This window comes from Leptonotus elevatus, chromosome 3 (assembly GCF_054856555.1).
Source record: "Leptonotus elevatus isolate MCC_2025b chromosome 3, RoL_Lele_1.0, whole genome shotgun sequence".
Taxonomy (NCBI): Eukaryota; Metazoa; Chordata; class Actinopteri; order Syngnathiformes; family Syngnathidae; genus Leptonotus; species Leptonotus elevatus.
In genome coordinates this window covers 26428902-26447864 of record NC_141241.1, presented here as the reverse complement: position 1 = coordinate 26447864, position 18963 = coordinate 26428902, and the positions used below count along the sequence as shown (strand labels likewise).

Sequence of the window (18963 nt, the reverse complement as noted above, 5' to 3'; positions counted from 1 at the left end):
CCATTTTCTTTGTATTTGCAATTTAAACTGTTTATCCAAAAGATAGGTTTCACAAACACCATCTCCCCGTCGGGGAATCGAACCCCGGTCTTCCCCGTGACAGGGGGAGATACTATCCACTATACTAACGAGGACAGAACGGCTATACAACTACCTCCTGGTCTGGTGTAGAGGGGAACCTGTCTTCGAAAACTGGAAAAGCCAGCCAGCTAGTTTGATTTCCAGCAGTGCGAACAAGTTGAAGTTAAGCGTCTGTTTCCATAGTGTAGTGGTTATCACGTTTGCCTAACACGCGAACGGTCCCCGGCTTTAAAACGGGTGGAAACATGGCCATTTTCTTTGTATTTGAAATTTAAACTGTTTCTCCAAAAGATAGGTTTCACAAACACCATCTCCCCGTCGGGGAATCGAACCCCGGTCTTCCCCGTGACAGGGGGAGATACTATCCACTATACTAACGAGGACAGAAGGGCTATACAACTACCTCCTGGTCGGGTGTAGAGGGGAACCTGTCCTCGAAAACTGGAAAAGCCAGCCAGCTAGTTTGATTTCCGGCAGTGCGAACAAGTTGAAGTTAAGCGTCTGTTTCCATAGTGTAGTGGTTATCACGTTCGCCTAACGCGCGAAAGGTCCCCGGTTCGAGACCGGGTGGAAACATGGCCATTTTCTTTGTATTTGCAATGAAAACTGATCATCCAAAAGATAGCTTTCACAAACACCATCTCCCCGTCGGGGAATCGAACCCCGGTCTTCCCCGTGACAGGGGGAGATACTATCCACTATACTAACGAGGACAGAAGGGCTATACCAGTACCTCCTGGTCTGGTGTAGAGGGGAACCTGTCTTCGAAAACTGGAAAAGCCAGCCAGCTAGTTTGATTTCCAGCAGTGCGAACAAGTTGAAGTTAAGCGTCTGTTTCCATAGTGTAGTGGTTATCACGTTTGCCTAACACGCGAACGGTCCCCGGCTTTAAACCGGGTGGAAACATGGCCATTTTCTTTGTACTTGAAATTTAAACTGTTTCTCCAAAAGATAGGTTTCACAAACACCATCTCCCCGTCGGGGAATCGAACCCCGGTCTTCCCCGTGACAGGGGAAGATACTATCCACTATACTAACGAGGACAGAAGGGCTATACAACTACCTCCTGGTCGGGTGTAGAGGGGAACCTGTCCTCGAAAACTGGAAAAGCCAGCCAGCTAGTTTGATTTCCGGCAGTACGAACAAGGTGAAGTTAAGCGTCTGTTTCCATAGTGTAGTGGTTATCACGTTCGCCTAACACGCGAAAGGTCCCCGGCTCGAGACCGGGTGGAAACATGGCCATTTTCTTTGTATTTGCAATGAAAACTGATCATCCAAAAGATAGCTTTCACAAACACCATCTCCTCGTCGGGGAATCGAACCCCAGTCTTCCCCGTGACAGGGGGAAATACTATCCACTATACTAACGAGGACAGAACGGCTATACAACTACCTCCTGGTCGGGTGTAGAGGGGAACCTATCCTCGAAAACTGGAAAAGCCAGCCAGCGAGTTTGATTTCCGGCAGTGCGAACAAGTTGAAGTTAAGCGTCTGTTTCCATAGTGTAGTGGTTATCACGTTCGCCTAACACGCGAAAGGTACCCGGTTCGAGACCGGGTGGAAACATGGCCATTTTCTTTGTATTTGCAATGAAAACTGATCATCCAAAAGATAGCTTTCACAAACACCATCTCCCCGCCGGGGAATCGAACCCCGGTCTTCCCCGTGACAGGGGGAGATACTATCCACTATACTAACGAGGACAGAAGGGCTATACCAGTACCTCCTGGTCTGGTGTAGAGGGGAACCTGTCTTCGAAAACTGGAAAAGCCAGCCAGCTAGTTTGATTTCCAGCAGTGCGAACAAGTTGAAGTTAAGCGTCTGTTTCCATAGTGTAGTGGTTATCACGTTTGCCTAACACGCGAACGGTCCCCGGCTTTAAACCGGGTGGAAACATGGCCATTTTCTTTGTATTTGAAATTTAAACTGTTTCTCCAAAAGATAGGTTTCACAAACACCATCTACCCGTCGGGGAATCGAACACCGGTCTTCCCCGTGACAGGGGGAGATACTATCCACTATACTAACGAGGACAGAAGGGCTATACAACTACCTCCTGGTCGGGTGTAGAGGGGAACCTGTCCTCGAAAACTGGAAAAGCCAGCCAGCTAGTTTGATTTCCGGCAGTGCGAACAAGTTGAAGTTAAGCGTCTGTTTCCATAGTGTAGTGGTTATCACGTTTGCCTAACACGCGAACGGTCCCCGGCTCGAGACCGGGTGGAAACATGGCCGTTTTCTTTGTATTTGCAATTTAAACTGTTTATCCAAAAGATAGGTTTCACAAACACCATCTCCCCGTCGGGGAATCGAACCCCGGTCTTCCCCGTGACAGGGGGAGATACTATCCACTATACTAACGAGGACAGAAGGGCTATACAGTTACCTCCTGGTCGGGTGTAGAGGGGAACCTGTCCTCGAAAACTGGAAAAGCCAGCCAGCTAGTTTGATTTCCGGCAGTGCGATCAAGTTGAAGGTAAGCGTCTGTTTCCATAGTGTAGTGGTTATCATGTTCGCCTAACACGCGAAAGGTCCCCGGCTCGAGACCGGGTGGAAACATGGCCATTTTCTTTGTATTTGCAATGAAAACTGATCATCCAAAAGATAGCTTTCACAAACACCATCACCCCGTTGGAGAATCGATCCCCGGTCTTCCCCGTGACAGGGGGAGATACTATCCACTATACTAACGAGGACAGAACGGCTATACAACTACCTCCTGGTCGGGTGTAGAGGAGAACCTGTCCTCGAAAACTGGAAAAGCCAGCCAGCTAGTTTGATTTCCGGCAGTGCGAACAAGTTGAAGTTAAGTGTCTGTTTCCATAGTGTAGTGGTTATCACGTTTGCCTAACACGCGAACGGTTCCCGGCTCGAGACCGGGTGGAAACATGGCCATTTTCTTTGTATTTGCAATTTAAACTGTTTATCCAAAAGATAGGTTTCACAAACACCATCTCCCCGTCGGGGAATCGAACCCCGGTCTTCCCCGTGACAGGGGGAGATACTATCCACTATACTAACGAGGACAGAACGGCTATACAACTCCCTCCTGGTCTGGTGTAGAGGGGAACCTGTCTTCGAAAACTGGAAAAGCCAGCCAGCTAGTTTGACTTCCAGCAGTGCGAACAAGTTGAAGTTAAGCGTCTGTTTCCATAGTGTAGTGGTTATCACGTTTGCCTAACACGCGAACGGTCCCCGGCTTTAAACCGGGTGGAAACATGGCCATTTTCTTTGTATTTGAAATTTAAACTGTTTCTCCAAAAGATAGGTTTCACAAACACAATCTCCCCGTCGGGGAATCGAACCCCGGTCTTCCCCGTGACAGGGGGAGATACTATCCACTATACTAACGAGGACAGAAGGGCTATACAACTACCTCCTGGTCGGGTGTAGAGGGGAACCTGTCCTCGAAAACTGGAAAAGCCAGCCAGCTAGTTTGATTTCCGGCAGTGCGAACAAGTTGAAGTTAAGCGTCTGTTTCCATAGTGTAGTGGTTATCACGTTCGCCTAACACGCAAAAGGTCCCCGGTTCGAGACCGGGTGGAAACATGGCCATTTTCTTTGTATTTGCAATGAAAACTGATCATCCAAAAGATAGCTTTCACAAACACCATCTCCCCGTCGGGAATCGAACTCCGGTCTTCCCCGTGACAGGGGGAGATACTATCCACTATACTAACGAGGACAGAAGGGCTATACCAGTACCTCCTGGTCTGGTGTAGAGGGGAACCTGTCTTCGAAAACTGGAAAAGCCAGCCAGCTAGTTTGATTTCCAGCAGTGCTAACAAGTTGAAGTTAAGCGTCTGTTTCCATAGTGTAGTGGTTATCACGTTTGCCTAACACGCGAACGGTCCCCGGCTCGAGACCGGGTGGAAACATGGCCATTTTCTTTGTATTTGCAATTTAAACTGTTTATCCAAAAGATAGGTTTCACAAACACCATCTCCCCGTCGGGGAATCGAACCCCGGTCTTCCCCGTGACAGGGGGAGATACTATCCACTATACTAACAAGGACAGAAGGGCTACAGTTACCTCCTGGTCGGGTGTAGAGGGGAACCTGTCCTCGAAAACTGGAAAAGCCAGCCAGCTAGTTTGATTTCCGGCAGTGCGAACAAGTTGAAGTTAAGCGTCTGTTTCCATAGTGTAGTGGTTATCACGTTCGCCTAACACGCGAAAGGTCCCCGGCTCGAGACCGGGTGGAAACATGGCCATTTTCTTTGTATTTGCAATGAAAACTGATCATCCAAAAGATAGCTTTCACAAACACCATCACCCCGTTGGGGAATTGAACCCCGGTCTTCCCCGTGACATGGGGAAATACTATCCTCTATACTAACGAGGACAGAAGGGCTATACAGTTACCTCCTGGTCGGTGTAGAGGGGAACCTGTCCTCGAAAACTGGAAAAGCCAGCCAGCTAGTTTGATTTCCGGCAGTGCGAACAAGTTGAAAGTAAGCGTCTGTTTCCATAGTGTAGTGGTTATCACGTTCGCCTAACACGCGAGAGGTCCCCGGCTCGAGACCGGGTGGGAACATGGCAATTTTCTTTGTATTTGCAATGAAAACTGATCATCCAGAAGATAGCTTTCACAAACACCATTTCCCCGTCGGGGAATCGAACCCCGGTCTTCCCCGTGACAGGGGGAGATACTATCCACTATACTAACGAGGACAGAAAGGCAAAACAACTACCTACTGGTCGGGTGTAGAGGGGAACCTATCCTCGAAAACTGGAAAAGCCAACCAGCTAGTTTGATTTCCGTCAGTGCTAACAAGTTGAAGTTAAGCGTCTGTTTCCATAGTGTAGTGGTTATCACGTTTGCCTAACACGCGAGCGGTCCCCGGCTCGAGACCGGGTGGAAACATGGCCATTTTCTTTGTATTTGCAATGAAAACTGATCATCCAAAAGATAGCTTTCACAAACACCATCTCCCCGTCGGGGAATCGAACCCCGGTCTTCCCCGTGACAGGGGGAGATACTATCCACTATACTAACGAGGACAGAAAGCTTATCCCAGTACCTCCTGGTCTGGTGTAGAGGAGAACCTGTCCTCGAAAACTGGAAAAGCCAGCCAGCTAGTTTGATTTCCGGCAGTGCGAACAAGTTGAAGTTAAGTGTCTGTTTCCATAGTGTAGTGGTTATCACGTTTGCCTAACACGCGAACGGTTCCCGGCTCGAGACCGGGTGGAAACATGGCCAATTTCTTTGTATTTGCAATTTAAACTGTTTATCCAAAAGATAGGTTTCACAAACACCATCTCCCCGTCGGGGAATCGAACCCCGGTCTTCCCCGTGACAGGGGGAGATACTATCCACTATACTAACGAGGACAGAACGGCTATACAACTACCTCCTGGTCTGGTGTAGAGGGGAACCTGTCTTCGAAAACTGGAAAAGCCAGCCAGCTAGTTTGATTTCCAGCAGTGCGAACAAGTTGAAGTTAAGCGTCTGTTTCCATAGTGTAGTGGTTATCACGTTTGCCTAACACGCGAACGGTCCCCGGCTTTAAAACGGGTGGAAACATGGCCATTTTCTTTGTATTTGAAATTTAAACTGTTTCTCCAAAAGATAGGTTTCACAAACACCATCTCCCCGTCGGGGAATCGAACCCCGGTCTTCCCCGTGACAGGGGGAGATACTATCCACTATACTAACGAGGACAGAAGGGCTATACAACTACCTCCTGGTCGGGTGTAGAGGGGAACCTGTCCTCGAAAACTGGAAAAGCCAGCCAGCTAGTTTGATTTCCGGCAGTGCGAACAAGTTGAAGTTAAGCGTCTGTTTCCATAGTGTAGTGGTTATCACGTTCGCCTAACGCGCGAAAGGTCCCCGGTTCGAGACCGGGTGGAAACATGGCCATTTTCTTTGTATTTGCAATGAAAACTGATCATCCAAAAGATAGCTTTCACAAACACCATCTCCCCGTCGGGGAATCGAACCCCGGTCTTCCCCGTGACAGGGGGAGATACTATCCACTATACTAACGAGGACAGAAGGGCTATACCAGTACCTCCTGGTCTGGTGTAGAGGGGAACCTGTCTTCGAAAACTGGAAAAGCCAGCCAGCTAGTTTGATTTCCAGCAGTGCGAACAAGTTGAAGTTAAGCGTCTGTTTCCATAGTGTAGTGGTTATCACGTTTGCCTAACACGCGAACGGTCCCCGGCTTTAAACCGGGTGGAAACATGGCCATTTTCTTTGTACTTGAAATTTAAACTGTTTCTCCAAAAGATAGGTTTCACAAACACCATCTCCCCGTCGGGGAATCGAACCCCGGTCTTCCCCGTGACAGGGGAAGATACTATCCACTATACTAACGAGGACAGAAGGGCTATACAACTACCTCCTGGTCGGGTGTAGAGGGAAACCTGTCCTCGAAAACTGGAAAAGCCAGCCAGCTAGTTTGATTTCCGGCAGTACGAACAAGTTGAAGTTAAGCGTCTGTTTCCATAGTGTAGTGGTTATCACGTTCGCCTAACACGCGAAAGGTCCCCGGCTCGAGACCGGGTGGAAACATGGCCATTTTCTTTGTATTTGCAATGAAAACTGATCATCCAAAAGATAGCTTTCACAAACACCATCTCCTCGTCGGGGAATCGAACCCCAGTCTTCCCCGTGACAGGGGGAAATACTATCCACTATACTAACGAGGACAGAACGGCTATACAACTACCTCCTGGTCGGGTGTAGAGGGGAACCTATCCTCGAAAACTGGAAAAGCCAGCCAGCGAGTTTGATTTCCGGCAGTGCGAACAAGTTGAAGTTAAGCGTCTGTTTCCATAGTGTAGTGGTTATCACGTTCGCCTAACACGCGAAAGGTACCCGGTTCGAGACCGGGTGGAAACATGGCCATTTTCTTTGTATTTGCAATGAAAACTTATCATCCAAAAGATAGCTTTCACAAACACCATCTCCCCGACGGGGAATCGAACCCCGGTCTTCCCCGTGACAGGGGGAGATACTATCCACTATACTAACGAGGACAGAAGGGCTATACCAGTACCTCCTGGTCTGGTGTAGAGGGGAACCTGTCTTCGAAAACTGGAAAAGCCAGCCAGCTAGTTTGATTTCCAGCAGTGCGAACAAGTTGAAGTTAAGCGTCTGTTTCCATAGTGTAGTGGTTATCACGTTTGCCTAACACGCGAACGGTCCCCGGCTTTAAACCGGGTGGAAACATGGCCATTTTCTTTGTATTTGAAATTTAAACTGTTTCTCCAAAAGATAGGTTTCACAAACACCATCTACCCGTCGGGGAATCGAACACCGGTCTTCCCCGTGACAGGGGGAGATACTATCCACTATACTAACGAGGACAGAAGGGCTATACAACTACCTCCTGGTCGGGTGTAGAGGGGAACCTGTCCTCGAAAACTGGAAAAGCCAGCCAGCTAGTTTGATTTCCGGCAGTGCGAACAAGTTGAAGTTAAGCGTCTGTTTCCATAGTGTAGTGGTTATCACGTTTGCCTAACACGCGAACGGTCCCCGGCTCGAGACCGGGTGGAAACATGGCCATTTTCTTTGTATTTGCAATTTAAACTGTTTATCCAAAAGATAGGTTTCACAAACACCATCTCCCCGTCGGGGAATCGAACACCGGTCTTCCCCGTGACGGGGAGATACTATCCACTATACTAACGAGGACAGAAGGGCTATACAACTACCTCCTGGTCGGGTGTAGAGGGGAACCTGTCCTCGAAAACTGGAAAAGCCAGCCAGCTAGTTTGATTTCCGGCAGTGCGATCAAGTTGAAGTTAAGCGTCTGTTTCCATAGTGTAGTGGTTATCACGTTCGCCTAACACGCGAAAGGTCCCCGGCTCGAGACCGGGTGGAAACATGGCCATTTTCTTTGTATTTGCAATGAAAACTGATCATCCAAAAGATAGCTTTCACAAACACCATCACCCCGTTGGAGAATCGATCCCCGGTCTTCCCCGTGACAGGGGGAGATACTATCCACTATACTAACGAGGACAGAACGGCTATACAACTACCTCCTGGTCGGGTGTAGAGGAGAACCTGTCCTCGAAAACTGGAAAAGCCAGCCAGCTAGTTTGATTTCCGGCAGTGCGAACAAGTTGAAGTTAAGTGTCTGTTTCCATAGTGTAGTGGTTATCACGTTTGCCTAACACGCGAACGGTTCCCGGCTCGAGACCGGGTGGAAACATGGCCATTTTCTTTGTATTTGCAATTTAAACTGTTTATCCAAAAGATAGGTTTCACAAACACCATCTCCCCGTCGGGGAATCGAACCCCGGTCTTCCCCGTGACAGGGGGAGATACTATCCACTATACTAACGAGGACAGAACGGCTATACAACTCCCTCCTGGTCTGGTGTAGAGGGGAACCTGTCTTCGAAAACTGGAAAAGCCAGCCAGCTAGTTTGACTTCCAGCAGTGCGAACAAGTTGAAGTTAAGCGTCTGTTTCCATAGTGTAGTGGTTATCACGTTTGCCTAACACGCGAACGGTCCCCGGCTTTAAACCGGGTGGAAACATGGCCATTTTCTTTGTATTTGAAATTTAAACTGTTTCTCCAAAGGATAGGTTTCACAAACACAATCTCCCCGTCGGGGAATCGAACCCCGGTCTTCCCCGTGACAGGGGGAGATACTATCCACTATACTAACGAGGACAGAAGGGCTATACAACTACCTCCTGGTCGGGTGTAGAGGGGAACCTGTCCTCGAAAACTGGAAAAGCCAGCCAGCTAGTTTGATTTCCGGCAGTGCGAACAAGTTGAAGTTAAGCGTCTGTTTCCATAGTGTAGTGGTTATCACGTTCGCCTAACACGCGAAAGGTCCCCGGTTCGAGACCGGGTGGAAACATGGCCATTTTCTTTGTATTTGCAATGAAAACTGATCATCCAAAAGATAGCTTTCACAAACACCATCTCCCCGTCGGGAATCGAACTCCGGTCTTCCCCGTGACAGGGGGAGATACTATCCACTATACTAACGAGGACAGAAGGGCTATACCAGTACCTCCTGGTCTGGTGTAGAGGGGAACCTGTCTTCGAAAACTGGAAAAGCCAGCCAGCTAGTTTGATTTCCAGCAGTGCGAACAAGTTGAAGTTAAGCGTCTGTTTCGATAGTGTAGTGGTTATCACGTTTGCCTAACACGCGAACGGTCCCCGGCTTTAAACTGGGTGGAAACATGGCCATTTTCTTTGTATTTGAAATTTAAACTGTTTCTCCAAAAGATAGGTTTCACAAACACCATCTCCCCGTCGGGGAATCGAACCCCGGTCTTCCCCGTGACAGGGGGAGATACTATCCACTATACTAACGAGGACAGAAGGGCTATACAACTACCTCCTGGTCGGGTGTAGAGGGGAACCTGTCCTCGAAAACTGGAAAAGCCAGCCAGCTAGTTTGATTTCCGGCAGTGCGAACAAGTTGAAGTTAAGCGTCTGTTTCCATAGTGTAGTGGTTATCACGTTTGCCTAACACGCGAAAGGTACCCAGTTCGAGACCGGGTGGAAACATGGCCATTTTCTTTGTATTTGCAATGAAAACTGATCATCCAAAAGATAGCTTTCACAAACACCATCTCCCCGTCGGGGAATCGAACCCCGGTCTTCCCCGTGACAGGGGGAGATACTATCCACTATACTAACGAGGACAGAAGGGCTATACCAGTACCTCCTGGTCTGGTGTAGAGGGGAACCTGTCTTCGAAAACTGGAAAAGCCAGCCAGCTAGTTTGATTTCCAGCAGTGCGAACAAGTTGAAGTTAAGCGTCTGTTTCCATAGTGTAGTGGTTATCACGTTTGCCTAACACGCGAACGGTCCCCGGCTTTAAACCGGGTGGAAACATGGCCATTTTCTTTGTATTTGAAATTTAAACTGTTTCTCCAAAAGATAGGTTTCACAAACACCATCTCCCCGTCGGGGAATCGAACCCCGGTCTTCCCCGTGACAGGGGGAGATACTATCCACTATACTAACGAGGACAGAAGGGCTATACAACTACCTCCTGGTCGGGTGTAGAGGGGAACCTGTCCTCGAAAACTGGAAAAGCCAGCCAGCTAGTTTGATTTCCGGCAGTGCGAACAAGTTGAAGTTAAGCGTCTGTTTCCATAGTGTAGTGGTTATCACGTTCGCCTAACACGCGAAAGGTCCACGGTTCGAGACCGGGTGGAAACATGGCCATTTTCTTTGTATTTGCAATGAAAACTGATCATCCAAAAGATAGCTTTCACAAACACCATCTCCCCGTCGGGGAATCGAACCCCGGTCTTCCCCGTGACAGGGGGAGATACTATCCACTATACTAACGAGGACAGAAGGGCTATACCAGTACCTCCTGGTCTGGTGTAGAGGGGAACCTGTCTTCGAAAACTGGAAAAGCCAGCCAGCTAGTTTGATTTCCAGCAGTGCGAACAAGTTGAAGTTAAGCGTCTGTTTCCATAGTGTAGTGGTTATCACGTTTGCCTAACACGCGAACGGTCCCCGGCTTTAAACCGGGTGGAAACATGGCCATTTTCTTTGTATTTGAAATTTAAACTGTTTCTCCAAAAGATAGGTTTCACAAACACCATCTCCCCGTCGGCGAATCGAACCCCGGTCTTCCCCGTGACAGGGGGAGATACTATCCACTATACTAACGAGGACAGAAGGGCTATACAACTACCTCCTGGTCGGGTGTAGAGGGGAACCTGTCCTCGAAAACTGGAAAAGCCAGCCAGCTAGTTTGATTTCCGGCAGTGCGAACAAGTTGAAGTTAAGCGTCTGTTTCCATAGTGTAGTGGTTATCACGTTCGCCTAACACGCGAAAGGTCCCCGGCTCGAGACCGGGTGGAAACATGGCCATTTTCTTTGTATTTGCAATGAAAACTGATCATCCAAAAGATAGCTTTCACAAACACCATCTCCTCGTCGGGGAATCGAACCCCAGTCTTCCCCGTGACAGGGGGAAATACTATCCACTATACTAACGAGGACAGAACGGCTATACAACTACCTCCTGGTCGGGTGTAGAGGGGAACCTATCCTCGAAAACTGGAAAAGCCAACCAGCTAGTTTGATTTCCGTCAGTGCTAACAAGTTGAAGTTAAGCGTCTGTTTCCATAGTGTAGTGGTTATCACGTTTGCCTAACACGCGAACGATCCCCGGCTCGAGACCGGGTGGAAACACGGCCATTTTCTTTGTATTTGCAATTTAAACTGTTTATCCAAAAGATAGGTTTCACAAACACCATCTCCCCGTCGGGGAATCGAACCCCGGTCTTCCCCATGACAGGGGGAGATACTATCCACTATACTAACGAGGACAGAAGGGCTATACAACTACCTCCTGGTCTGGTGTAGAGGGGAACCTGTCTTCGAAAACTGGAAAAGCCAGCCAGCTAGTTTGATTTCCAGCAGTGCGAACAAGTTGAAGTTAAGCGTCTGTTTCCATAGTGTAGTGGTTATCACGTTTGCCTAACACGCGAACGGTCCCCGGCTTTAAACCGGGTGGAAACATTGCCATTTTCTTCGTATTTGAAATTTAAACTGTTTCTCCAAAAGATAGGTTTCACAAACACCATCTACCCGTCGGGGAATCGAACAGCGGTCTTCCCCGTGACAGGGGGAGATACTATCCACTATACTAACGAGGACAGAAGGGCTATACAACTACCTCCTGGTCGGGTGTAGAGGGGAACCTGTCCTCGAAAACTGGAAAAGCCAGCCAGCTAGTTTGATTTCCGGCAGTGCGATCAAGTTGAAGTTAAGCGTCTGTTTCCATAGTGTAGTGGTTATCACGTTCGCCTAACACGCGAAAGGTCCCCGGCTCGAGACCGGGTGGAAACATGGCCATTTTCTTTGTATTTGCAATGAAAACTGATCATCCAAAAGATAGCTTTCACAAACACCATCACCCCGTTGGAGAATCGATCCCCGGTCTTCCCCGTGACAGGGGGAGATACTATCCACTATACTAACGAGGACAGAACGGCTATACAACTACCTCCTGGTCGGGTGTAGAGGAGAACCTGTCCTCGAAAACTGGAAAAGCCAGCCAGCTAGTTTGATTTCCGGCAGTGCGAACAAGTTGAAGTTAAGTGTCTGTTTCCATAGTGTAGTGGTTATCACGTTTGCCTAACACGCGAACGGTTCCCGGCTCGAGACCGGGTGGAAACATGGCCATTTTCTTTGTATTTGCAATTTAAACTGTTTATCCAAAAGATAGGTTTCACGAACACCATCTCCCCGTCGGGGAATCGAACCCCGGTCTTCCCCGTGACAGGGGGAGATACTATCCACTATACTAACGAGGACAGAACGGCTATACAACTCCCTCCTGGTCTGGTGTAGAGGGGAACCTGTCTTCGAAAACTGGAAAAGCCAGCCAGCTAGTTTGACTTCCAGCAGTGCGAACAAGTTGAAGTTAAGCGTCTGTTTCCATAGTGTAGTGGTTATCACGTTTGCCTAACACGCGAACGGTCCCCGGCTTTAAACCGGGTGGAAACATGGCCATTTTCTTTGTATTTGAAATTTAAACTGTTTCTCCAAAAGAAAGGTTTCACAAACACAATCTCCCCGTCGGGGAATCGAACCCCGGTCTTCCCCGTGACAGGGGGAGATACTATCCACTATACTAACGAGGACAGAAGGGCTATACAACTACCTCCTGGTCGGGTGTAGAGGGGAACCTGTCCTCGAAAACTGGAAAATCCAGCCAGCTAGTTTGATTTCCGGCAGTGCGAACAAGTTGAAGTTAAGCGTCTGTTTCCATAGTGTAGTGGTTATCACGTTCGCCTAACACGCGAAAGGTCCCCGGCTCGAGACCGGGTGGAAACATGGCCATTTTCTTTGTATTTGCAATGAAAACTGATCATCCAAAAGATAGCTTTCACAAACACCATCTCCTCGTCGGGGAATCGAACCCCAGTCTTCCCCGTGACAGGGGGAAATACTATCCACTATACTAACGAGGACAGAACGGCTATACAACTACCTCCTGGTCGGGTGTAGAGGGGAACCTATCCTCGAAAACTGGAAAAGCCAGCCAGCGAGTTTGATTTCCGGCAGTGCGAACAAGTTGAAGTTAAGCGTCTGTTTCCATAGTGTAGTGGTTATCACGTTCGCCTAACACGCGAAAGGTACCCGGTTCGAGACCGGGTGGAAACATGGCCATTTTCTTTGTATTTGCAATGAAAACTGATCATCCAAAAGATAGCTTTCACAAACACCATCTCCCCGCCGGGGAATCGAACCCCGGTCTTCCCCGTGACAGGGGGAGATACTATCCACTATACTAACGAGGACAGAAGGGCTATACCAGTACCTCCTGGTCTGGTGTAGAGGGGAACCTGTCTTCGAAAACTGGAAAAGCCAGCCAGCTAGTTTGATTTCCAGCAGTGCGAACAAGTTGAAGTTAAGCGTCTGTTTCCATAGTGTAGTGGTTATCACGTTTGCCTAACACGCGAACGGTCCCCGGCTTTAAACCGGGTGGAAACATGGCCATTTTCTTTGTATTTGAAATTTAAACTGTTTCTCCAAAAGATAGGTTTCACAAACACCATCTACCCGTCGGGGAATCGAACACCGGTCTTCCCCGTGACAGGGGGAGATACTATCCACTATACTAACGAGGACAGAAGGGCTATACAACTACCTCCTGGTCGGGTGTAGAGGGGAACCTGTCCTCGAAAACTGGAAAAGCCAGCCAGCTAGTTTGATTTCCGGCAGTGCGAACAAGTTGAAGTTAAGCGTCTGTTTCCATAGTGTAGTGGTTATCACGTTTGCCTAACACGCGAACGGTCCCCGGCTCGAGACCGGGTGGAAACATGGCCATTTTCTTTGTATTTGCAATTTAAACTGTTTATCCAAAAGATAGGTTTCACAAACACCATCTCCCTGTCGGGGAATCGAACACCGGTCTTCCCCGTGACGGGGAGATACTATCCACTATACTAACGAGGACAGAAGGGCTATACAACTACCTCCTGGTCGGGTGTAGAGGGGAACCTGTCCTCGAAAACTGGAAAAGCCAGCCAGCTAGTTTGATTTCCGGCAGTGCGATCAAGTTGAAGTTAAGCGTCTGTTTCCATAGTGTAGTGGTTATCACGTTCGCCTAACACGCGAAAGGTCCCCGGCTCGAGACCGGGTGGAAACATGGCCATTTTCTTTGTATTTGCAATGAAAACTGATCATCCAAAAGATAGCTTTCACAAACACCATCACCCCGTTGGAGAATCGATCCCCGGTCTTCCCCGTGACAGGGGGAGATACTATCCACTATACTAACGAGGACAGAACGGCTATACAACTACCTCCTGGTCGGGTGTAGAGGAGAACCTGTCCTCGAAAACTGGAAAAGCCAGCCAGCTAGTTTGATTTCCGGCAGTGCGAACAAGTTGAAGTTAAGTGTCTGTTTCCATAGTGTAGTGGTTATCACGTTTGCCTAACACGCGAACGGTTCCCGGCTCGAGACCGGGTGGAAACATGGCCATTTTCTTTGTATTTGCAATTTAAACTGTTTATCCAAAAGATAGGTTTCACAAACACCATCTCCCCGTCGGGGAATCGAACCCCGGTCTTCCCCGTGACAGGGGGAGATACTATCCACTATACTAACGAGGACAGAACGGCTATACAACTCCCTCCTGGTCTGGTGTAGAGGGGAACCTGTCTTCGAAAACCGGAAAAGCCAGCCAGCTAGTTTGACTTCCAGCAGTGCGAACAAGTTGAAGTTAAGCGTCTGTTTCCATAGTGTAGTGGTTATCACGTTTGCCTAACACGCGAACGGTCCCCGGCTTTAAACCGGGTGGAAACATGGCCATTTTCTTTGTATTTGAAATTTAAACTGTTTCTCCAAAAGATAGGTTTCACAAACACCATCTCCCCGTCGGGGAATCGAACTCCGGTCTTCCCCGTGACAGGGGGAGATACTATCCACTATACTAACGAGGACAGAAGGGCTATACCAGTACCTCCTGGTCTGGTGTAGAGGGGAACCTGTCTTCGAAAACTGGAAAAGCCAGCCAGCTAGTTTGATTTCCAGCAGTGCGAACAAGTTGAAGTTAAGCGTCTGTTTCGATAGTGTAGTGGTTATCACGTTTGCCTAACACGCGAACGGTCCCCGGCTTTAAACCGGGTGGAAACATGGCCATTTTCTTTGTATTTGAAATTTAAACTGTTTCTCCAAAAGATAGGTTTCACAAACACCATCTCCCCGTCGGGGAATCGAACCCCGGTCTTCCCCGTGACAGGGGGAGATACTATCCACTATACTAACGAGGACAGAAGGGCTATACAACTACCTCCTGGTCGGGTGTAGAGGGGAACCTGTCCTCGAAAACTGGAAAAGCCAGCCAGCTAGTTTGATTTCCGGCAGTGCGAACAAGTTGAAGTTAAGCGTCTGTTTCCATAGTGTAGTGGTTATCACGTTCGCCTAACACGCGAAAGGTCCCCGGCTCGAGACCGGGTGGAAACATGGCCATTTTCTTTGTATTTGCAATGAAATCTGATCATCCAAAAGATAGTTTTCACAAACACCATCTCCTCGTCGGGGAATCGAACCCCAGTCTTCCCCGTGACAGGGGGAAATACTATCCACTATACTAACGAGGACAGAACGGCTATACAACTACCTCCTGGTTGGGTGTAGAGGGGAACCTATCCTCGAAAACTGGAAAAGCCAGCCAGCTAGTTTGATTTCCGGCAGTGCGAACAAGTTGAAGTTAAGCGTCTGTTTCCATAGTGTAGTGGTTATCACGTTTGCCTAACACGCGAAAGGTACCCAGTTCGAGACCGGGTGGAAACATGGCCATTTTCTTTGTATTTGCAATGAAAACTGATCATCCAAAAGATAGCTTTCACAAACACCATCTCCCCGTCGGGGAATCGAACCCCGGTCTTCCCCGTGACAGGGGGAGATACTATCCACTATACTAACGAGAACAGAAGGGCTATACCAGTACCTCCTGGTCTGGTGTAGAGGGGAACCTGTCTTCGAAAACTGGAAAAGCCAGCCAGCTAGTTTGATTTCCAGCAGTGCGAACAAGTTGAAGTTAAGCGTCTGTTTCCATAGTGTAGTGGTTATCACGTTTGCCTAACACGCGAACGGTCCCCGGCTTTAAACCGGGTGGAAACATGGCCATTTTCTTTGTATTTGAAATTTAAACTGTTTCTCCAAAAGATAGGTTTCACAAACACTATCTCCCCGTCGGGGAATCGAACCCCGGTCTTCCCCGTGACAGGGGGAGATACTATCCACTATACTTACGAGGACAGAAGGGCTATACAACTACCTCCTGGTCGGGTGTAGAGGGGAACCTGTCCTCGAAAACTGGAAAAGCCAGCCAGCTAGTTTGATTTTCGGCAGTGCGAACAAGTTGAAGTTAAGCGTCTGTTTCCATAGTGTAGTGGTTATCACGTTCGCCTAACACGCGAAAGGTCCCCGGTTCGAGACCGGGTGGAAACATGGCCATTTTCTTTGTATTTGCAATGAAAACTGATCATCCAAAAGATAGCTTTCACAAACACCATCTCCCCGTCGGGGAATCGAACCCCGGTCTTCCCCGTGACAGGGGGAGATACTATCCACTATACTAACGAGGACAGAAGGGCTATACCAGTATCTCCTGGTCTGGTGTAGAGGGGAACCTGTCTTCGAAAACTGGAAAAGCCAGCCAGCTAGTTTGATTTCCAGCAGTGCGAACAAGTTGAAGTTAAGCGTCTGTTTCCATAGTGTAGTGGTTATCACGTTTGCCTAACACGCGAACGGTCCCCGGCTTTAAACCGGGTGGAAACATGGCCATTTTCTTTGTATTTGAAATTTAAACTGTTTCTCCAAAAGATAGGTTTCACAAACACCATCTCCCCGTCGGGGAATCGAACCCCGGTCTTCCCCGTGACAGGGGGAGATACTATCCACTATACTAACGAGGACAGAAGGGCTATACAACTACCTCCTGGTCGGGTGTAGAGGGGAACCTGTCCTCGAAAACTGGAAAAGCCAGCCAGCTAGTTTGATTTCCGGCAGTGCGAACAAGTTAAAGTTAAGCGTCTGTTTCCATAGTGTAGTGGTTATCACGTTCGCCTAACACGCGAAAGGTCCCCGGTTCGAGACCGGGTGGAAACATGGCCATTTTCTTTGTATTTGCAATGAAAACTGATCATCCAAAAGATAGCTTTCACAAACACCATCTCCCCGTCAGGGAATCGAACCCCGGTCTTCCCCGTGACAGGGGGAGATACTATCCACTATACTAACGAGGACAGAAAGGCAAAACAACTACCTACTGGTCGGGTGTAGAGGGGAACCTATCCTCGAAAACTGGAAAAGCCAACCAGCTAGTTTGATTTCCGTCAGTGCTAACAAGTTGAAGTTAAGCGTCTGTTTCCATAGTGTAGTGGTTATCACGTTTGCCTAACACGCGAGCGGTCCCCGGCTCGAGACCGGGTGGAAACATGGCCATTTTCTTTGTATTTGCAATGAAAACTGATCATCCAAAAGATAGCTTTCACAAACACCATCTCCCCGTCGGGGAATCGAACCCCGGTCTTCCCCGTGACAGGGGGAGATACTATCCACTATACTAACGAGGACAGAAGGGCTATACCAGTACCTCCTGGTCTGGTGTAGAGGAGAACCTGTCCTCGAAAACTGGAAAAGCCAGCCAGCTAGTTTGATTTCCGGCAGTGCGAACAAGTTGAAGTTAAGTGTCTGTTTCCATAGTGTAGTGGTTATCACGTTTGCCTAACACGCGAACGGTTCCCGGCTCGAGACCGGGTGGAAACATGGCCATTTTCTTTGTATTTGCAATTTAAACTGTTTATCCAAAAGATAGGTTTCACAAACACCATCTCCCCGTCGGGGAATCGAACCCCGGTCTTCCCCGTGACAGGGGGAGATACTATCCACTATACTAACGAGGACAGAACGGCTATACAACTACCTCCTGGTCTGGTGTAGAGGGGAACCTGTCTTCGAAAACTGGAAAAGCCAGCCAGCTAGTTTGATTTCCAGCAGTGCGAACAAGTTGAAGTTAAGCGTCTGTTTCCATAGTGTAGTGGTTATCACGTTTGCCTAACACGCGAACGGTCCCCGGCTTTAAAACGGGTGGAAACATGGCCATTTTCTTTGTATTTGAAATTTAAACTGTTTCTCCAAAAGATAGGTTTCACAAACACCATCTCCCCGTCGGGGAATCGAACCCCGGTCTTCCCCGTGACAGGGGGAGATACTATCCACTATACTAACGAGGACAGAAGGGCTATACAACTACCTCCTGGTCGGGTGTAGAGGGGAACCTGTCCTCGAAAACTGGAAAAGCCAGCCAGCTAGTTTGATTTCCGGCAGTGCGAACAAGTTGAAGTTAAGTGTCTGTTTCCATAGTGTAGTGGTTATCACGTTCGCCTAACGCGCGAAAGGTCCCCGGTTCGAGACCGGGTGGAAACATGGCCATTTTCTTTGTATTTGCAATGAAAACTGATCATCCAAAAGATAGCTTTCACAAACACCATCTCCCCGTCGGGGAATCGAACCCCGGTCTTCCCCGTGACAGGGGGAGATACTATCCACTATACTAACGAGGACAGAAGGGCTATACCAGTACCTCCTGGTCTGGTGTAGAGGGGAACCTGTCTTCGAAAACTGGAAAAGCCAGCCAGCTAGTTTGATTTCCAGCAGTGCGAACAAGTTGAAGTTAAGCGTCTGTTTCCATAGTGTAGTGGTTATCACGTTTGCCTAACACGCGAACGGTCCCCGGCTTTAAACCGGGTGGAAACATGGCCATTTTCTTTGTACTTGAAATTTAAACTGTTTCTCCAAAAGATAGGTTTCACAAACACCATCTCCCCGTCGGGGAATCGAACCCCGGTCTTCCCCGTGACAGGGGGAGATACTATCCACTATACTAACGAGGACAGAAGGGCTATACAACTACCTCCTGGT

At 48.5% G+C, this 18963-nt stretch overlaps 50 non-coding genes across 50 annotated transcripts; 22 read left to right on the top strand and 28 right to left on the bottom strand.

The window, feature by feature from the left end:
- Positions 1-62: 62 nt before the first annotated feature.
- On the bottom strand, positions 63-134 carry trnad-guc (transfer RNA aspartic acid (anticodon GUC)). The gene has a single exon. It is a non-coding gene; the product is annotated as a tRNA-Asp (tRNA).
- A 258-nt stretch (positions 135-392) lies between these two features.
- Positions 393-464, bottom strand: trnad-guc (transfer RNA aspartic acid (anticodon GUC)). The gene has a single exon. It is a non-coding gene; the product is annotated as a tRNA-Asp (tRNA).
- Positions 465-584: 120 nt separating this feature from the next.
- Positions 585-657, top strand: trnav-aac (transfer RNA valine (anticodon AAC)). The gene has a single exon. It is a non-coding gene; the product is annotated as a tRNA-Val (tRNA).
- Positions 658-722: 65 nt separating this feature from the next.
- Positions 723-794, bottom strand: trnad-guc (transfer RNA aspartic acid (anticodon GUC)). Its single transcript has one exon. It is a non-coding gene; the product is annotated as a tRNA-Asp (tRNA).
- A 450-nt stretch (positions 795-1244) lies between these two features.
- On the top strand, positions 1245-1317 carry trnav-aac (transfer RNA valine (anticodon AAC)). Its single transcript has one exon. It is a non-coding gene; the product is annotated as a tRNA-Val (tRNA).
- Positions 1318-1574: 257 nt separating this feature from the next.
- On the top strand, positions 1575-1647 carry trnav-aac (transfer RNA valine (anticodon AAC)). Its single transcript has one exon. It is a non-coding gene; the product is annotated as a tRNA-Val (tRNA).
- Positions 1648-2372: 725 nt separating this feature from the next.
- trnad-guc (transfer RNA aspartic acid (anticodon GUC)) lies at positions 2373-2444 on the bottom strand. The gene has a single exon. It is a non-coding gene; the product is annotated as a tRNA-Asp (tRNA).
- A 120-nt stretch (positions 2445-2564) lies between these two features.
- On the top strand, positions 2565-2637 carry trnav-aac (transfer RNA valine (anticodon AAC)). The gene has a single exon. It is a non-coding gene; the product is annotated as a tRNA-Val (tRNA).
- Positions 2638-3032: 395 nt separating this feature from the next.
- On the bottom strand, positions 3033-3104 carry trnad-guc (transfer RNA aspartic acid (anticodon GUC)). The gene has a single exon. It is a non-coding gene; the product is annotated as a tRNA-Asp (tRNA).
- Positions 3105-3362: 258 nt separating this feature from the next.
- trnad-guc (transfer RNA aspartic acid (anticodon GUC)) lies at positions 3363-3434 on the bottom strand. Its single transcript has one exon. It is a non-coding gene; the product is annotated as a tRNA-Asp (tRNA).
- Positions 3435-3554: 120 nt separating this feature from the next.
- trnav-aac (transfer RNA valine (anticodon AAC)) lies at positions 3555-3627 on the top strand. The gene has a single exon. It is a non-coding gene; the product is annotated as a tRNA-Val (tRNA).
- A 584-nt stretch (positions 3628-4211) lies between these two features.
- trnav-aac (transfer RNA valine (anticodon AAC)) lies at positions 4212-4284 on the top strand. Its single transcript has one exon. It is a non-coding gene; the product is annotated as a tRNA-Val (tRNA).
- Positions 4285-4540: 256 nt separating this feature from the next.
- On the top strand, positions 4541-4613 carry trnav-aac (transfer RNA valine (anticodon AAC)). Its single transcript has one exon. It is a non-coding gene; the product is annotated as a tRNA-Val (tRNA).
- A 65-nt stretch (positions 4614-4678) lies between these two features.
- Positions 4679-4750, bottom strand: trnad-guc (transfer RNA aspartic acid (anticodon GUC)). Its single transcript has one exon. It is a non-coding gene; the product is annotated as a tRNA-Asp (tRNA).
- Positions 4751-5008: 258 nt separating this feature from the next.
- Positions 5009-5080, bottom strand: trnad-guc (transfer RNA aspartic acid (anticodon GUC)). The gene has a single exon. It is a non-coding gene; the product is annotated as a tRNA-Asp (tRNA).
- Positions 5081-5338: 258 nt separating this feature from the next.
- On the bottom strand, positions 5339-5410 carry trnad-guc (transfer RNA aspartic acid (anticodon GUC)). The gene has a single exon. It is a non-coding gene; the product is annotated as a tRNA-Asp (tRNA).
- A 258-nt stretch (positions 5411-5668) lies between these two features.
- Positions 5669-5740, bottom strand: trnad-guc (transfer RNA aspartic acid (anticodon GUC)). Its single transcript has one exon. It is a non-coding gene; the product is annotated as a tRNA-Asp (tRNA).
- Positions 5741-5860: 120 nt separating this feature from the next.
- Positions 5861-5933, top strand: trnav-aac (transfer RNA valine (anticodon AAC)). Its single transcript has one exon. It is a non-coding gene; the product is annotated as a tRNA-Val (tRNA).
- A 65-nt stretch (positions 5934-5998) lies between these two features.
- trnad-guc (transfer RNA aspartic acid (anticodon GUC)) lies at positions 5999-6070 on the bottom strand. Its single transcript has one exon. It is a non-coding gene; the product is annotated as a tRNA-Asp (tRNA).
- A 450-nt stretch (positions 6071-6520) lies between these two features.
- Positions 6521-6593, top strand: trnav-aac (transfer RNA valine (anticodon AAC)). The gene has a single exon. It is a non-coding gene; the product is annotated as a tRNA-Val (tRNA).
- A 257-nt stretch (positions 6594-6850) lies between these two features.
- Positions 6851-6923, top strand: trnav-aac (transfer RNA valine (anticodon AAC)). Its single transcript has one exon. It is a non-coding gene; the product is annotated as a tRNA-Val (tRNA).
- A 915-nt stretch (positions 6924-7838) lies between these two features.
- trnav-aac (transfer RNA valine (anticodon AAC)) lies at positions 7839-7911 on the top strand. The gene has a single exon. It is a non-coding gene; the product is annotated as a tRNA-Val (tRNA).
- A 395-nt stretch (positions 7912-8306) lies between these two features.
- On the bottom strand, positions 8307-8378 carry trnad-guc (transfer RNA aspartic acid (anticodon GUC)). Its single transcript has one exon. It is a non-coding gene; the product is annotated as a tRNA-Asp (tRNA).
- Positions 8379-8636: 258 nt separating this feature from the next.
- Positions 8637-8708, bottom strand: trnad-guc (transfer RNA aspartic acid (anticodon GUC)). Its single transcript has one exon. It is a non-coding gene; the product is annotated as a tRNA-Asp (tRNA).
- A 120-nt stretch (positions 8709-8828) lies between these two features.
- trnav-aac (transfer RNA valine (anticodon AAC)) lies at positions 8829-8901 on the top strand. The gene has a single exon. It is a non-coding gene; the product is annotated as a tRNA-Val (tRNA).
- Positions 8902-9295: 394 nt separating this feature from the next.
- On the bottom strand, positions 9296-9367 carry trnad-guc (transfer RNA aspartic acid (anticodon GUC)). The gene has a single exon. It is a non-coding gene; the product is annotated as a tRNA-Asp (tRNA).
- A 258-nt stretch (positions 9368-9625) lies between these two features.
- Positions 9626-9697, bottom strand: trnad-guc (transfer RNA aspartic acid (anticodon GUC)). Its single transcript has one exon. It is a non-coding gene; the product is annotated as a tRNA-Asp (tRNA).
- Positions 9698-9955: 258 nt separating this feature from the next.
- Positions 9956-10027, bottom strand: trnad-guc (transfer RNA aspartic acid (anticodon GUC)). The gene has a single exon. It is a non-coding gene; the product is annotated as a tRNA-Asp (tRNA).
- Positions 10028-10147: 120 nt separating this feature from the next.
- On the top strand, positions 10148-10220 carry trnav-aac (transfer RNA valine (anticodon AAC)). Its single transcript has one exon. It is a non-coding gene; the product is annotated as a tRNA-Val (tRNA).
- A 65-nt stretch (positions 10221-10285) lies between these two features.
- Positions 10286-10357, bottom strand: trnad-guc (transfer RNA aspartic acid (anticodon GUC)). The gene has a single exon. It is a non-coding gene; the product is annotated as a tRNA-Asp (tRNA).
- A 450-nt stretch (positions 10358-10807) lies between these two features.
- Positions 10808-10880, top strand: trnav-aac (transfer RNA valine (anticodon AAC)). The gene has a single exon. It is a non-coding gene; the product is annotated as a tRNA-Val (tRNA).
- A 917-nt stretch (positions 10881-11797) lies between these two features.
- trnav-aac (transfer RNA valine (anticodon AAC)) lies at positions 11798-11870 on the top strand. The gene has a single exon. It is a non-coding gene; the product is annotated as a tRNA-Val (tRNA).
- Positions 11871-12265: 395 nt separating this feature from the next.
- Positions 12266-12337, bottom strand: trnad-guc (transfer RNA aspartic acid (anticodon GUC)). Its single transcript has one exon. It is a non-coding gene; the product is annotated as a tRNA-Asp (tRNA).
- Positions 12338-12595: 258 nt separating this feature from the next.
- trnad-guc (transfer RNA aspartic acid (anticodon GUC)) lies at positions 12596-12667 on the bottom strand. The gene has a single exon. It is a non-coding gene; the product is annotated as a tRNA-Asp (tRNA).
- A 120-nt stretch (positions 12668-12787) lies between these two features.
- On the top strand, positions 12788-12860 carry trnav-aac (transfer RNA valine (anticodon AAC)). Its single transcript has one exon. It is a non-coding gene; the product is annotated as a tRNA-Val (tRNA).
- A 257-nt stretch (positions 12861-13117) lies between these two features.
- Positions 13118-13190, top strand: trnav-aac (transfer RNA valine (anticodon AAC)). The gene has a single exon. It is a non-coding gene; the product is annotated as a tRNA-Val (tRNA).
- Positions 13191-14105: 915 nt separating this feature from the next.
- trnav-aac (transfer RNA valine (anticodon AAC)) lies at positions 14106-14178 on the top strand. Its single transcript has one exon. It is a non-coding gene; the product is annotated as a tRNA-Val (tRNA).
- A 395-nt stretch (positions 14179-14573) lies between these two features.
- trnad-guc (transfer RNA aspartic acid (anticodon GUC)) lies at positions 14574-14645 on the bottom strand. The gene has a single exon. It is a non-coding gene; the product is annotated as a tRNA-Asp (tRNA).
- A 588-nt stretch (positions 14646-15233) lies between these two features.
- Positions 15234-15305, bottom strand: trnad-guc (transfer RNA aspartic acid (anticodon GUC)). Its single transcript has one exon. It is a non-coding gene; the product is annotated as a tRNA-Asp (tRNA).
- A 120-nt stretch (positions 15306-15425) lies between these two features.
- On the top strand, positions 15426-15498 carry trnav-aac (transfer RNA valine (anticodon AAC)). Its single transcript has one exon. It is a non-coding gene; the product is annotated as a tRNA-Val (tRNA).
- A 917-nt stretch (positions 15499-16415) lies between these two features.
- Positions 16416-16488, top strand: trnav-aac (transfer RNA valine (anticodon AAC)). The gene has a single exon. It is a non-coding gene; the product is annotated as a tRNA-Val (tRNA).
- A 65-nt stretch (positions 16489-16553) lies between these two features.
- On the bottom strand, positions 16554-16625 carry trnad-guc (transfer RNA aspartic acid (anticodon GUC)). Its single transcript has one exon. It is a non-coding gene; the product is annotated as a tRNA-Asp (tRNA).
- A 258-nt stretch (positions 16626-16883) lies between these two features.
- trnad-guc (transfer RNA aspartic acid (anticodon GUC)) lies at positions 16884-16955 on the bottom strand. Its single transcript has one exon. It is a non-coding gene; the product is annotated as a tRNA-Asp (tRNA).
- A 120-nt stretch (positions 16956-17075) lies between these two features.
- Positions 17076-17148, top strand: trnav-aac (transfer RNA valine (anticodon AAC)). The gene has a single exon. It is a non-coding gene; the product is annotated as a tRNA-Val (tRNA).
- A 395-nt stretch (positions 17149-17543) lies between these two features.
- trnad-guc (transfer RNA aspartic acid (anticodon GUC)) lies at positions 17544-17615 on the bottom strand. The gene has a single exon. It is a non-coding gene; the product is annotated as a tRNA-Asp (tRNA).
- Positions 17616-17873: 258 nt separating this feature from the next.
- Positions 17874-17945, bottom strand: trnad-guc (transfer RNA aspartic acid (anticodon GUC)). The gene has a single exon. It is a non-coding gene; the product is annotated as a tRNA-Asp (tRNA).
- Positions 17946-18203: 258 nt separating this feature from the next.
- Positions 18204-18275, bottom strand: trnad-guc (transfer RNA aspartic acid (anticodon GUC)). The gene has a single exon. It is a non-coding gene; the product is annotated as a tRNA-Asp (tRNA).
- A 120-nt stretch (positions 18276-18395) lies between these two features.
- On the top strand, positions 18396-18468 carry trnav-aac (transfer RNA valine (anticodon AAC)). Its single transcript has one exon. It is a non-coding gene; the product is annotated as a tRNA-Val (tRNA).
- Positions 18469-18533: 65 nt separating this feature from the next.
- trnad-guc (transfer RNA aspartic acid (anticodon GUC)) lies at positions 18534-18605 on the bottom strand. The gene has a single exon. It is a non-coding gene; the product is annotated as a tRNA-Asp (tRNA).
- A 258-nt stretch (positions 18606-18863) lies between these two features.
- trnad-guc (transfer RNA aspartic acid (anticodon GUC)) lies at positions 18864-18935 on the bottom strand. Its single transcript has one exon. It is a non-coding gene; the product is annotated as a tRNA-Asp (tRNA).
- Positions 18936-18963: the final 28 nt, after the last annotated feature.